We start from the raw sequence: 15,682 nt of genomic DNA, 5'->3' as shown, positions 1-15,682 counted from the left end.
CCTTCTAAAACTTTATCATGCTTAGACTAGAAGTCTCCCAGATTATCACAGAAATCTCTTTTTCTCAAATCCACTGAATTCATATGTTAATTAACCCCATCTCCAAAGATTCACAATGATTTCAACTAGTGTTTCACTGAATCCCTGAATCCTGTAGCCAATCCATATGACACTAAAACTAGCCTCACTATCCACCCCTTGTCAGCCTGGCATTCATATGTCTTTTCATGTCTTCCATTCACCTTCACTAAATCTTCAAATAAAGATGTTTACAACATCATTCTTTGCCAACCAGTGGTCATGTATTACATAAGTAGTTGAAAGTGTGTTCTCCTTCCCCCTGAAAATAGGGAAGAATTGCTTGATGATGATCACTTCCCCTATTATGCTGCTACTTAAATGCTGTGATACATAAAGATAAAATACATAAAGTGCTTTTTATATACTGTCTCATGGATGAGAGGCTAGTTCATTAGGCCTGAAAGTATGCAGCTTGCCTGCAGGGATCTAAGGTTCCATCTGATGGATCCTATGGTCTCTCATGGTCTCTCAAGCACTTCCAGGATCATGTCCTCAGCACTGAATTGGGAATGACATATGACCCATGCATCACCAAAATAAATAAAGTATTATTTTATATTTAAAGAGCTAAGAAAAAAGAAAAATTGACACCCACCCAAACACATTTATTATGAAATATGGGATTAACATGACCACTACTGCTTGGATTCTGCCACTGGTCACAGTATAAGTTGGTATTCATTTACTAATTAAATATTTAAAGTGATCTTTTTAAATCTTTTTAATATAATCAATGTTATCATAATTGGTGTAACATAGTTATAATAGTGTTAATGTTTATGGTCATATAGTAGGTTTCTGTATCTCAGCACTTCCAAAGTTTCCAAAACCTTCCACCACTGTCTCTCTGTCCCCTCTTGTACAGGTCTTCATTCACTCTCTACCTCTTCCTCCATTGTCTGATAATCTGAGGTTTATTATCCAAGGGCTTGTCATCGTTTAATATTAAATGATATCTCTATTTTGGAGGGGGTTAGATTTTTGGGTCACACCCAACAGCACTCAGGGGTTACTCCTGGCTCTACACTCAGAAATTGTTCTTGGCAATTTCTTATGGGATGCGGGATTCAAACCACAGTCCTGCATGCAAGGCAAATACTCTACCTCCATGCTATCTCTCCGGCCCATGATGATGACATCTCTTGACTGTCTCTCTAGGCCACAGATGAATGAGATCCTTGGTATTCATCCTTCTCTCTCTGACTTAAGTGAGCATTTAGATCTACCATTGACTACTAAACTACCATTTATAATACTGTTTTTCAATCTTTGTTGTGCAAAGATAAAATTTTTCATGAAAAATAATCTCAAGACACACTACCATCAGAAAATGTTAAAAAAAATTAATTCTGTGACTATATTGACTATATATAAAGTAATTCTCTTGAATAGGAATCAAATAAACACAAAGAAATTTTTTTATAATTACTTTCTTATGAAATAATAAAGTATTTTATAATTGTTCATATTTCTGTTCACTTACTCAGTGCGAAACCTGGGTCTCTTTGGCTGAACACAAAGCTGATATTCTGGCAGAAATTGAAGAAAGGCACATACATAGCTCTTTGTCAACAGCTCTCAGTCTCTCTCTGTCTTTAGTTTTTATAGCAATCAGGCTTGAAAAGCTCATCTCACACAGATATGTAGTGGAAAATGGGAGCAATGTCAAAATAGCTTTGTTTGCCAGAACAGGGAACTCCTTGGCAGTATCCAACCAAAACCTGTCCAAAGGTAGATCAGCAAAATCTTAGTTTGAAACCACAGCTTTGTCTCAGTTCAATTAGTTCCTTCTGCTCCTGTAAAGTATGTCCTTTTCACCAACTGATGCTGAGCTATAAGGGTCCCTAGCCCAGTCACGGTATTCAGTGGAGACTGAAGAGAAATAAAATGACAACTTCTCCTCAAGAGTTTTTAAATTTAATTCATAATATTATCTCACACAGTGCAGCAGTGTGAACATCTTGACATTGCTTGGTGAGTGTGAACAATTCAGGATTGCCACATTCCATATATTGTTGCCAGAGTTGCACCTTTGAATGGAATCCATTTATTTTATCTGTACTTGTAAGCAGGTTTTCATTTTCTGCCTTGCATTCATGTGTTTAGTTTATTCAGATGATGAAAAATATCTGCCAGGTATACCAACCTTGCACACCACTCATCACTTGCAAGCAGCTTTGAGTAATTTGACCTCTCATTGGTCAGAAACACTTTAAGTTCCTCCCACAGCTCATACACATGAACCAACACCTTGCCACTCGACAACCAGCAGACCTCCGTATGGAACAGCAAGGTTTTATGCTTCGCTTTCATCTCCTCACACAAGCTGTGAATATGCAATTTTTCATGGGTCATGACTTGACAAAGTTTACCATGTGCACATCAACCAACACAGGAACTAGGTCTGCTGGTAATGTCTTGGCTACGAGGCGCTCATGATGTAAAATAAACAATGCGTAACAATCACATCTTGATTTCTTTCCTTCACTCTGCTTACAAAGCCTTTGGTGTGCCCAACCATGGCTGCAGCTCCATCAGTGCAGACACTTGTGCAGTTTTTCCACTTAAGTTCTCCTTGTTCAAAGTATTCTGATGTGACCCAAAATTTTTCCTCTCCTGTTGTTTTTTCTGGCAATGCCTTACAAAATATAAGTTTTCTCTAATTGCATCACCATCCACAAAAAGCACATTGGCCAAGAGTTGAGCATGTCCACTGATATCAGTAGACTCGTCAAGTTGCAATGCAAATTTCTCACTGATACAGATCTTTTCCAAAACCACACTTTTAATGTCTGCAAATATGTCATTAATATGCCTGAAGATTGTGTTGTCTGAGAGAAGGACTTTGGCTATTTCCTTAGGTGCTTCAGGTCCGAGCATCTCCTCTACAATAGCTTTGCAGGCAGAAAGTATTAAGGTCTCTGCCACAGTGTGTGACTTTTTGACTTGGCTCTCAGTTCATAAACTTAATAGCTAGCTTTAAGAGCTCTTTTATTTACCTTTGTGGTTTTTCTCATGAAAGTTGCCTGTTTCTCCGTGTTTTCACATAGGCAAACAAAAAAGTCTGCATTCTTGTTTTGAAGTGAAGGGTGTTTCATTTGGAGATGGCATTTAAGTTTACTTAGGACCATAGCACTGTTAAATAGCTCTTTATCACACACTACGCACAGTGGAGTTGGTTTCTTTGCATCTCAGGTGAAAGTAAATCCAAATGAAATACAGCTTTCACTATATTGCCTTGAGCCAGATAATTTGCTTGAGCTAACTATCTTTGCTTTATTTTGATCCCCACTAAAACCTGGGCTCTCATCTGACTCCAAATTTTATTCAGAGTCCAGTTCTTTTCTTTTCAAAAACGTGTTCATCACTGCAGTATTTGCTTCTGTCTCACTGTCAATCAGTACTTACTGAGCTTGTCTCCTCCAGATGCCACTATCCGTCACATTCAGCACTCTTCTGCACATGTCTCCATCCAGATCCGACAGTGTTCTTCTGCTCATGTTTTCTCAAGATCCATCACTCAGTGTTCTTCTGTGCTGTGTCCGCAATAATCCTCCAGAGCCCATATCCAACAGCACTCTTCTGTGCATAGGCAATCTACTGCAATGCCTCCTCCTGTCAGTGTAACAGTGACACTAGAGCCATTTATAGTCCATAGCATGTGTTATAGCCCATAACATGTGTTATAGTTCATAACATGTGTTATAGTCCATAACATGTGTTATAGTCCATAACAGTAGAATCTAAGATTGGTCTATTTATGAGCTGAAGCCGCATGTTACAGATGAAATTGAAATTTTTCCCATGGCACACCAGACTATATCTCATGGCACACTAGTGTGCCATGGCACAGTGGTTCAAAAATGCTGATTTAGAACTACCCATCTATAGTCTGTCCTCAGAAAATACTTGATTAGTTGTATTAAATATTAATTACAAAGTCCTTGGTGGTGCATGGATAGATAGATGGTGAGGCCTTTCTCAGCAAGCCCAACTCCTGTAGGTATCAGGGTAATGGTGAGGAAATGACCGACAGTAGTCAGGTGAAGTCAGGAGACATGCAGCTTTATTATAGGCCCTAACCACCATGTGTGGCTCCTAAGCTAAACAGCCTTTGCATCCATGCTATCTCTGATATCTGTGTGTGTGTGTGTGTGTGTCTTCTTCCTGCTGCTTCTCTCATCTCCATGAGCTTCTGTCTCATTCTACCCTCAGGCAACCCTTTAAATTACCAACTATAGACTCCTCCCAGCTATGGGAGGGTCTCTCTCTCCAGGTGAGATAAGCAGAAAGTTGGGTGGAAGGTAACACTAGTTATGGTTCTCTACTTGGTATAGAGACTCAGTCCATCATTTGGAAGAATCTGGACTATTTCTTCCTGAATAAGACTGTGGCAGTTCTTCCATTTTCTCTAAAAAGAGCAAAGTATACTATGAGATGCATCATAGTATCTCCTGTATTTTTATTGGTTTGTCAGCTACCTATTAGACAGTTTGACCAATAAGGTGGAACAACTAGTCATTTTGAATGAAAGGTATTTCACAGTTGATTCAAAGTATGACATCTAGTGCAATGCAGTCTTTAAGTCAATCTGAAACTAAGGCCTCTAGGCCAATAGAGCAAAACATTAGCAAAAAAAAATTGCTATAAGGATCAATACTGATAATCAATAGTGGTGCCACACCCATTTTCATACCTTGGTTCCTGGACAATGCATCCCAGATACAAAGCAAATAGCTTCACATATTGGGCATTGATTTAAAACATGTAGAGCTTCCTACAAATCTTCTGGGTTTGAGGAGCAAAGAAGATAAATGAATACTTTCAGTGGGGCTCTGTACTCAGGGGTCATTCACAGTAACACAGAAGAAACATGCAGAGAAGTGATCAAATTTCAGCATCCCCTGAGCAAATAACCTGCTTAGCCTATTGAGTGCTCTCTCTCTCTTTCTCTCTCACTCTCTCTCTAAAAGATTTCATAATATCTGGTAGGCACTAATCCATGTAATGAGAATATCTCTGCAGTCATTTTTTTTTAATATAAATTTTTATTTTGATCATAATGGCTTACATATTGTTGACAATAATATTTTAGGTACATATTTACATAAAATCAGGGGGGATTCCCATCGCCAAATTGTCATCCCTACGCCTCCGTTTCTATCCTACCTCCCTTTTCCTTTTCCCTCACCCCAGGGCGGCTAGAATATGTGGTCCCCTCTGTATCTAACCCACTACTTAGTAGTCTTGCACCTGTTTGGTCCTGATGCCTCCCTTATTTCCCCCTCTATCTGGAGTCAGGACTAGCTAGTTCAAGTTGCGTGGTTTTGTTTGAAGGAGAAAAAAGCAATAAACTGGGGTAAGAGTCTAATACCCCGAAAATGGGCGGAGTCCTTCTAAAGGCTCTCATCATCACTCTGGGAGATGGAGAAAAAGTAGGTGAAACACTCCACTAGTACCAAAAGAAGTGTCAAATATCCAGTGAGGGCTCCAGCTATTTCGATAAGCACCACACAGAGCAGACAAAACAAACAAACAAACAAGTAGAAAAAAAATAAAACAAAAACAGACAAACAAAAATCACGCCATGGTCTTGAATTAAGAAACATGCATAGTACATAACGAAAGAGAAGAAAGGAAGAGAAAAAAAAATAAAAAAAATAAGTATAATTGGGGACTACACTTTCAATAATCACACCCAAACAGAGAAATCGACCAAAATAGATTGGTAAATCAAAAATAATAATAACAATAATAAATGAAGGTACTATATATATTTATATCAAAAAAATAACCAAGGTTTTGTGCTTTTTGTATTTTTGTTTTTTTCCCTCCTGCACTGGCACAGTAAATATTGGGGTCATTCGAAAAAGAATTCACTTGGCCTAAGAGATATGGGATTTCTCCGTCCTTGGAGCATACTGTCATGGGATCGACTCTAGACATTGCTCAGGATCCTTTACTTTCCCGGTGGTGTTTTTTTTTTTTTTTTCCTTTCTTTTTTTTTTCCTTTGGTGTGTGGAAGACTTCTGCTCTGTGTTTAGAGGTCTCAGTATCTGTACAGATCCTGAGGTGGGACTTATGATGAAGTCAGTCTTTGTGGTTCTAGAGGTTCTGTTACCTCAGTGTCATTTTAACCCATCTTCTGTGGTTGATGATCTTGGTCTTTGCACTGAGCCTAGGGTGGCACCTAGGATAGCGTCTTTCTTTGTGCTCCCAAAAGCCCCATTCCGTTACAATTGTCTCTGCCGGATCTTTGGGGCTGGGGATCATGATTCTTGTGCAGGTCATAGTTCAAACCCTAAACTAGGGCTTATTTATTGGTCCCAAGATGTATACAGTCTGGTCGTGAATCAAGCAGCCAGTCATCTGTAAATCCCGATCTTGGGTTTTTGTCCTACCAAAGGGAGCCAAGACTTCTGGTCTTGTCTTGTCGTTAGTTGGTAAGGTAGGCTAATCTGCTCTAAGGTCAAAATGATCGCATTTTTCCCCGTTGTCAGGATATCATGTTAGAGGTGGGCCTTGTTGTTGGTCTCGTCGTATTAAGGCCGTCCTGGATGGAGTTTATTTCCTGCAGCTGTTGTGGAGAGCTGTGCCGTTTCTATGTCGGAGATCCAGGGTTCAAGGCTGGATGAATGGTATCTAATCACCTGAGGTCTAATTTGATTCCACATGACATATTTTCAAGGCAGGAGATATCCCTATATTTTAAATAACTATGAGTTCCTATCTCTAGTAGATAAGAGCTCTCTTTTATTTTTTTTTTAAATGTAAAATTTCCCCTTTACTTAGTGTGCCTTTGTAGGGGGAAGTGGTGCTACATTATAATGTCTGTGTATTCGTGGGTGGACTGATGGGATAACAGCCACAGGTCACCTACCAAAAAACGAAGAAAAAAAAAAGGGGGGGGGGATTGAAACTGTATGTGCTCACAAATATATATGAAGGACAAACATTTAAAAAAAAAAAGATAAATAAATAAATTAAAAAAAAAAAAGAAATAAAATGAGTTAGCGAAATTTTTATGGGACCAAAGTGGTGCAAAAGACTACCTTACATTTGGGGGAGGGCAGGTAAAGAGGTGGTGTATTACAGGTCTTATGCCTATGTTGGAAGTACAGTTTTTCCCATTGTCTTTTGGGTTTTTCTTGTGGTGTGTGGGTTCCCAGGCATCTTCCTAACCCACCCCCTGACCTTCTTCAGATTGGTAAATATTTGCGGCAGGGGGGTCTTGGAAGAGTTCTTGCATTGGGGATACTTTTGGATCTAGGCCCGGTTTCAAGGAGCAGTTCGCGTTAGGGGGAGTTGGTCGGGAGGGCCTCGCAGCATGAGTCCATAGGGGAGTTGGCTGTCTTTTCTTTCAGGAGACGAGGTGTGGTTTTATCTGGGTGTCCTCTCGCCTGGGTGCTGGGTACTGGTTCATTGGGTAGGAGGTCGATCTTGATTCTGCAGTCATTTTTAGTGATTCATTATGTCAATTGTTTGCTCATAAAAGTGACAACTTAAGATAATAGAAAATCACAATTTCTCAAAATCAAAACAATGGAAATCTTTAGCACAACAATTTGTATTAATGAACAGACAGGTTCTGTGTGGGTATGACCACTTTTTTTTCTTTCTTTAATGAAAAATTTGAAGTACATGTATGCTTAATTTTAAATAATATATTTAAACACCATGATTACAAACATGATTGTAGTTGGGTTTCATCCATAAGAAGAACACCCCCATCACAACATTCCCACCAAATATAACCATTTTCAACAACTCTTGTTGCTGAAAATTTTGTTGCCTTTTTCTCTAAGAAGGCCTTACTCTGTGTTGGAACATACTTTCTACTCCCCAGTCCCACCTTCAGTACTTGTTGCAAGTCAACCCCTGAAGAGGTTGGCTGATGGAGGGATGGAGGATGAGGTCTTTCCCCTCCAGCTCAGAGCACGCGTCTGCCACCCTGTCCAGCCAACGGTTCTGAGGTGAAACGGCGGGTAAACAGCTCGCAGATAGTCAGGCTTGTGGAAATATTAGCTTTATTAGGTGGACAAGACTGAAGTCCAAGGTCTCAGCCTCAGTTCCAGCACAAAGCTTCTCGCCTTCCACAGACCCTTGTTTTTATTCCCCAGAATCAGGTACCACCCAATGGTGGGATCAGAATCAGGTACCACCCTAGAGTGGGGGCATAATGCCAAGTCACACCCTAGGGTAGGGCACAATCACGATCAGGTTAGGGTCAGTAACATAATAATCCCATAAAATATTTACATACACAACAAGTGCTGGCTAAACTGTGGGTAAATCTAAAATCTGCCAAACCTACAAGTTTTTCTATCTTCTGACCATTGTCTTCTTCCAATTATCTAGCCAAACATTTCCTAGGTCAGACTTTGTGGAAGATACTGAGGTACAGAAATAGGGAATGACAACATACTCAGTCTCAATACATTGCACAACACAATGTGAAAACTGAAAAGAAACAACCTGAGGTTAATAGATTACTTTTGACAGCACAAAAGTCAGTAGAGGCTTTTGTAGCTGCCTGATTTATCGTATTTGTTGGCCTGGCATGCCACAATGAAACACTCAAAGCTGGGCATTCCATAAAATCCTCCAGTTCCTGGAAAGCTGGGTAGTCTGATCCCCTACACTGAACCTTCCTCTCAACCCCACTTCAAGTATGAGTCTCATTTACTATGACAGGACAGACTAGACACATTCTTAGATTTCTGTTTAGGTTTCATCTTAGACTGAGCCACTCATGGCAGAATTGCATTGCAATGTTAGTGCTCTCGGGTCAGCTCAAGACCTGACAAGAAGACCAGGAAGTAGATAAAAGTCCTGTTTTTACTTGAAACTCAATCATGAATAATTTTTAACTCTAAAATTTATGGTGATTCAAGTTAAAAAATTAATACAGGTTGCCTTGTCTGCATTCAGCCAGCTCCATAAGTTTACTCAGTTCTCAAAAGAAGTGTAAACCAAACCATGAAAATTTATGGGTATACAGGCCACACAGCTGAAAGCTAGCAATCTTGGAAGAAGAGGGTGGGCCAAGTCCCCACCATGCTGAAGGCACACCTGCCACACTCATCACTCACAATCACTGCTTCACTAATGGTCCAGCTTTACCATTCATCTATGGTTCTCTGCAGAGATATAAATCTGACTAAAACACCAGGTATGCCAGTATTTGGACTGACATAACTAAGCCTTTTTATAAATTTTAGTTCATTGAAACCTTTGTGTTCTACAAAGTCTTTCATAGTTGACTTTCAGATATACAGTGAATCAAGACCAATCCTACCACCAGTGTCAACCTTTCTCCACTAACGATCCCAGAGTGCATCCTATACCATAACACTTTGTCCCCTGACCTGCAAGTATAACAGGCCCATTTAAGTTTAGATTGTTAAAGTTTATGTCTCTTGATTCTATTGTTGTTGACTTTGGCTTAGATATTTAGTTCTATCCTTTTTTTCTCCACCAGTGCACCACTTAGCCCCTGGCCCTCATTTTCTTTTTTAGCTTTCTTCCTAATTTTATAGAAAAACACAGAAATATAAGGCAAAAAAAGTAATCTATACCCAAGGTTCTATGAAAAAAATGTGGTAGCCCAATTTAAAAGATAAAAAGAAGAAACAAATAACAGGGGTATATGGCAGGGTTTTGTTTTTGTTGTTGTTGTTTTTGCATAGGCACAGGAAAAGTTGAGGAAACTAGAAAGAAAAAATGTTTGGCTTAAAAAAAGGAAGAACCTGTCCTTGAAGCATCCTACCATAAGATCAACTACAGGTTCCAGGCATACTAAATTGTCTAACCCCAAACTCTTTATTCATGGTCCCAGTAAAAGTTTTTCTCAATCATGGTTGTCACAATCAGGTTTCTGTAATCAGAGATCTTGATTTTTGCACAGATCCCATGTCAAAGTCAGGTTTCACAGAGTGTTTTCTCGTTTCATCTCACCATTAGGTGGTGATGCAGAGAATGCTACCCTGAAAGCAAGTTGTTGCTGTTTCTAAGTCGTCAGGTTGTCATATGAATCTATTTTGGAGAAAGTCAGTGTCAGCCACTTTCTTCCATTTCTCTTTTCAGAGCTAGTATATTTTGGTTGACCTATAAAGGGGTGACAGTGCAGTGTTGAGGTCTCCCACTATTATTGTGTTGCTATTAATATCTTCTTTCAGATTTGTCAACAATTGTATTAAATATTTTTCTGGTCCCTCGTTGTGTGTGTATATGTTTAGGAGATGATTTCTTACTGTTGTACATATCCCTTGATTAGTATGAAATGTCCATCTTTGTCCCTTATAACTTTTCTGAGTCTAAAGTTTGTGTCATTTGATATTACTGTGGACACTCCAGCTTTTTTAAGGAAGGTGTTTGCTTGAATGATTTTCCTCCAGCCTTTGATTTTGAGTTTGTTTGTTCTGACTAGTTAGATGTGTTTCTTGTAGGTAGGAGAATGTTGGATTAAGCTTTTTGATACATTTTGCCACACTGTGTCTCTTAACTGGTATATTTAGTCATTGACATTGGGAGAGATAATTGTCATGGGATTTAGTGTCATTTTGTGTAGAATTTTGGTGTGTCTGTTGGTCTGTTTTTTCTTGAAGAAGACCTTTCAGTTTTTCTTTTAAGGCTCATTTTGAATCTGTAAAGTTTCTGAGTTGTTATTATCTATGAAGCTATGTATACTTCCTTCAAGCCTGAAAATGAGTCAGGCTGGATGCTGTATTCCAAGCCAAGCATTAATTTTGTTGAGTTTTGTCACTATATCCCACCACTTCTGGCCTTCTGGGTTTCTTGTGACAGGTTTCTTTCTGCTGTAAATCTTTTTTTTTTTTTTTTTTGGTTTTTGGGCCACACCCAGCAGTGCTCAGGGGTTACTCCTGGCTGTCTGCTCAGAAATAGCTCCTGGCAGGCACGGGGGACCATATGGGACACCGGGATTCGAACCAACCACCTTTGGTCCTTGGATCGGCTGCTTACAAGGTAAACGCCGCTGTGCTATCTCTCCGGGCCCTGTAAATCTTAAGGATGCTTCTTTGAATGTAATTTCCCTTTTTTATCTTGCTTCATTCACTAATATATCCCTACATGGGGGAATTGTCATAGTGACTAGGATGTATCTTGGAGTGCTTTTCTTCAGGTCTCTTTTATCTGGTACTCTTTGGGCATGTAAGATTAAGTTACATGCACTATTTACTCTGAGAGTTTCTCTGTAATGATGTCCTTGATCGTTGATTATTTCTGGGGATTTTTTTCCTGGGTTTCTGGGACTCCAATGATTCTTCTGTTGTTTCTTTTGAGTTTATTAAAGACTTCTATTTTTATCTGTTAAAATTCTTTGAGTATTTTTTTCATTGTCTGATCATTTGCTTTAAGGCTCTTTACCAATCTCTTCTGTTGTATGGTGTTGTTATGCATCTCATCTTCCAGCTCATTGATTTTATCCTCAACTACTGTTACTCTTGGAGAGGCTTTCTATTGAGGTTTTTATTTCTTCCACTGATTTTTTTAGACTTGTTATTTCACTTTGGAGTTTTTTGATTTCTATCTTCATATTCTCTTGATTCTTATTCTTGTTCAATTCAACTCAATCTATGCTTTCTTTGAGTTCTATGAACATCCTCTATATTTCCTCTTTAAACTTCTTATCGAGAGGCTAACTAGATAGTTTGCACTTCTTGGGTCATCAGAGATACCACCTTCATTTTCTATGCCTGGTGTTGGCCTGTGTTGTTTCCCCATTGTCACACTTGTGTGGTTTTTCCCCCCCTACGTGTTATGGTAGGATTCATTGGCTAGAAGATGTGCACAGTTGCAAAGTGAAGAAGAGCGGCCAGGCTCCTCTCTCCACCCTCCTTGGGCATTACCAGCTCATCTCCAATCACACAGCTTCCCAGACACTTCTGGGCTGGATTGGTCTGGCTGGATTGGAATGGTCTGGCTGCAGCCTCTTGTAATCTGTATCTGTAATATTAATTCAACTAAGCTAAAGCACAGTGAGTCAGGAACAGATTTATGGATTCTAGGGATGATGTATACTATAATTGTCTGATTAAGATAGTGGACACTGAAGCCACACTTCAAAAAAAGAAACCACAACAAAGCATAAAACATAAACACAAAAGTACAAGACAACGGAAATTAAAATGGTAATCAAAAATTTGTCCAAAAACAAAAGCCCAGGCCCTGATGGTTTCATGAATGAATTCTTTCAAACCTTTCAAGAGGAACTACTACCAATACTGGCCAGGCTCTTTTATAAAATGGAAAAAACAGGAAAACTTCCAAATAGCTTTTATGAAGCCAACATCACCTTGATACCTAAACCAGATAGATATGCTGCCAAAACAGAAAATTATGGACCAATATCACTGATGAACATAGATGCAAAGATCCTCAACAAAATCCTGGCAAATAGGATTCAATGCCTCGTTAAGAAGATCATCCACTACGATCAAGTAGGTTTCATCCCAGGAATGCAAGGCTGGTTTAACATCCGTAAATCTATCAACATAATACACAACATCAATAACAAGAAAAATAAAAACCACATGATCATATCAATAGATGCAGAGAAAGCATTTGATAAGGTCCAACACCCATTCTTGATCAAAACTCTCAGCAAGATGGGAATGGAGGGAACCTTTCTCAATATAGTGAAGGCCATCTACCACAAGCCAGTGGCAAATATTATCTTCAATGGAGAAAAACTAAAAGCCTTCCCTCTAAATTCTGGCACAAGACAAGGCTGTCCTCTCTCACCACTCCTATTCAACATAGTACTGGAAGTACTTGCTATAGTGATTAGGCAAGAAAAAGATATCAAGGGAATCCAGATAGGAAAGGAAGAAGTCAAGCTCTCACTGTTTGCAGATGACATGAAATTCTACTTAGAAAACCCTAAAGACGGAGGGACTACAGAGCATGAAAACCGGCAAGATTTTGCAAAAGCTGGCTCCCTGTGTGTGACACCAGGCGGGAAAAACCCACGAAAGTACACTGGCCCAGTGGGGCCCAACTGTGAAAAACTGTGAGTTTGACCTGTATATGTCTGTCTACTGTCCTCTTGCGTGAAACTCTTGCGATTGGGGCAAAAAGAGGCTCCAGAAACCTCGCTTGCCCAGACGCCATTTTCAGGGAGGGACTACAGAGCATGAAAACCGGCAAGACTTTGCAAAAGACGGCTCCCTGTGTGTGACACCAGGCGGGGAAAACCCACAAAAGTACACCGGCCCAGTGGGGCCCAACTGTGAAAAACTGTGAGTTTGACCTGTATATGTCTGTCTACTGTCCTCTTGCATGAAACTCTTGCGAGTGGGGCAAAAAGAGGCTCCAGCGGAGCACGGCCGCTCCGCTTCGCTACGCGGCCTTGCACTCTTTCTAAGGAAAGAAAACCATTGCAACAAGAAGGAAAAATTACACTAAGAACGGTGCTATATCACAGAAGCAAACATTTCTCTCCGGACTGTCTTCTCTGTTGCATGCTCGGGCCTAAGATTTGACCCAGTGTGAGGCTTCATCCACGGAGGACTCCCCTCCCTTAGAGGCAAGTCAGCCCATCCAGAAAGGGAGGAGCCAGAGGAGTGTGCTGCCTGCATCATATAGACAATGAATACCACCACAACACGTAGAAAAACCCACAATACAAGTGTGACAATGGGGAAAAAATGAAGGCCAGCATCAGACATAGAGAATGAAGATGACAATTCTGAGGACCAGATAATGACCAACCAACTAATCAACCTCTCAGATAAGGACTTTAGACTAGCAATATGGAAGATGCTCAACGGACTCCAAGAAACCATGGATCGAGTTGAACAGAACACTAATAAGAACCAAGAAAATATGAAGACAGAAATCACAAAACTCCAAACTGAAATAACATGTCAACTAACAGGACTGAAAAAGTCAGTAAACGAAGTGAATGACAAAATGGATAAGCTCTGGGACAGGGTATCAGAAGCTGAGAATAGACTTGGTGCTGTGGAAGATGAGATACATAACAATTCCATACAGCAGGAGAGATTGGACAAAAAACTTAAAGCAAATGAGCAGACAATGGAAAAATTAGTCAAAGAATGGGAACAGATGAAAATCGAAGTCTATGATAAGATCAACAGAAACAACTTAAGAATCATTGGAGTCCCAGAGACCCAGGAAGAAAATTTCCAGGAAGAATCAATGGTCAAGAACATCATTAAAGAGAAACTTCCAGAGCTAAAGAATATATGTGATCAAATCCTGCATGCCCGAAGAGTACCAACCAAAAGAGACCCCAGAAAAACCACCCCAAGACACATCCTAGTCACAATGGCAAATCCCACAGATAGAGACAGAATTCTGAAAACAGCAAGATCAAAAGGGGAAATCACGTTCAAGCAAGCTTCCCTGAGATTTACAGCAGACCTGTCACCAGAAACACTCAATGCCAGAAAGCAGTGGTGGGATATTGTGACAAGACTGAATGAAATGAATGCTTCACCCAGAATACTATACCCAGCAAAACTCACTTTCCGGTTTGACGGAAGAATACATGGTTTCACAGACAAAAAACAGCTCAGAAACTTCACAGACACAAAACCAGTCTTAAGAGAAAAACTGAAAGACCTAATCTAAGACAAGACTACCCAAAAGACACACCAAATTTCGAAATAAAGATGGCGTTAAATCCCAGGACAATTCTTTCTCTCAACGTCAATGGACTAAATGCACGAGTTAAGAGACACAGAGTGGCTAAATGGATCAAAAAACTCAATCCAACCTTCTGCTGCCTACAAGAAACGCACCTGAATAGTCAGAACAAACATAGACTCAAAATAAAAGGCTGGAGAAAAAGTATCCAAGCAAACAACACCCATAAAAAAGCTGGAGTGGCCATACTAATATCAGATAATGCAAACTTTATACTCAGGAAGGTTGTAAGGGACAAAGACGGACATTTTATATTAATCAATGGGTACGTACAGCAGGAAGAATTCACTCTCCTAAACATATATGCACCGAATGAGGGGCCAGCAAAATATTTAATACAACTGTTGACAAATCTGAAAAATAATAACAACAACACAATAATTGTGGGGGACCTTAACACGGCTTTGTCAACACTGGATAGGTCAACCAGACTGAAACCCAACAAGAATATACTAGACCTGAGGAGAGAAATGGAAGAAAGAGGCCTAGTGGATATATATAGGACACTCCATCCCCAGAAACCTGGATACACATTCTTCACCAATGTACATGGGACATTCTCCAGGATAGACTACATGCTGGCACATAAAACATACCTCCATAAGATCAAGAGGATAGAAATTTTGCAGACTACCTTCGCTGACCACAAGGCTCTGAAATTATTTGTGAACTCCAAAGGGACTCAGAAGAAACACTTTAACACCTGGAAGTTAAACAGCCTCATGCTCAATAACCAGTGGGTCCAAGATCAAATCAAGGAGGAAATCAAAAGGTTCCTGGAAACAAATGACAATAAATACAAAAACTATCAGAACTTATGGGACACAGCAAAAGCAGTACTGAGAGGAAAATTTATAGCTTTGCAAGCCCACATCAGGAAGGAAGAAGGAGCTTACCTGAGTAGCTT

The sequence above is a fragment of the Suncus etruscus genome, chromosome 6, assembly GCF_024139225.1.
Source record: "Suncus etruscus isolate mSunEtr1 chromosome 6, mSunEtr1.pri.cur, whole genome shotgun sequence".
Lineage (NCBI taxonomy): Eukaryota > Metazoa > Chordata > Mammalia > Eulipotyphla > Soricidae > Suncus > Suncus etruscus.
The sequence above is the reverse complement of the archived record's forward strand: the minus strand, read 5'-3'. Positions refer to the sequence as shown.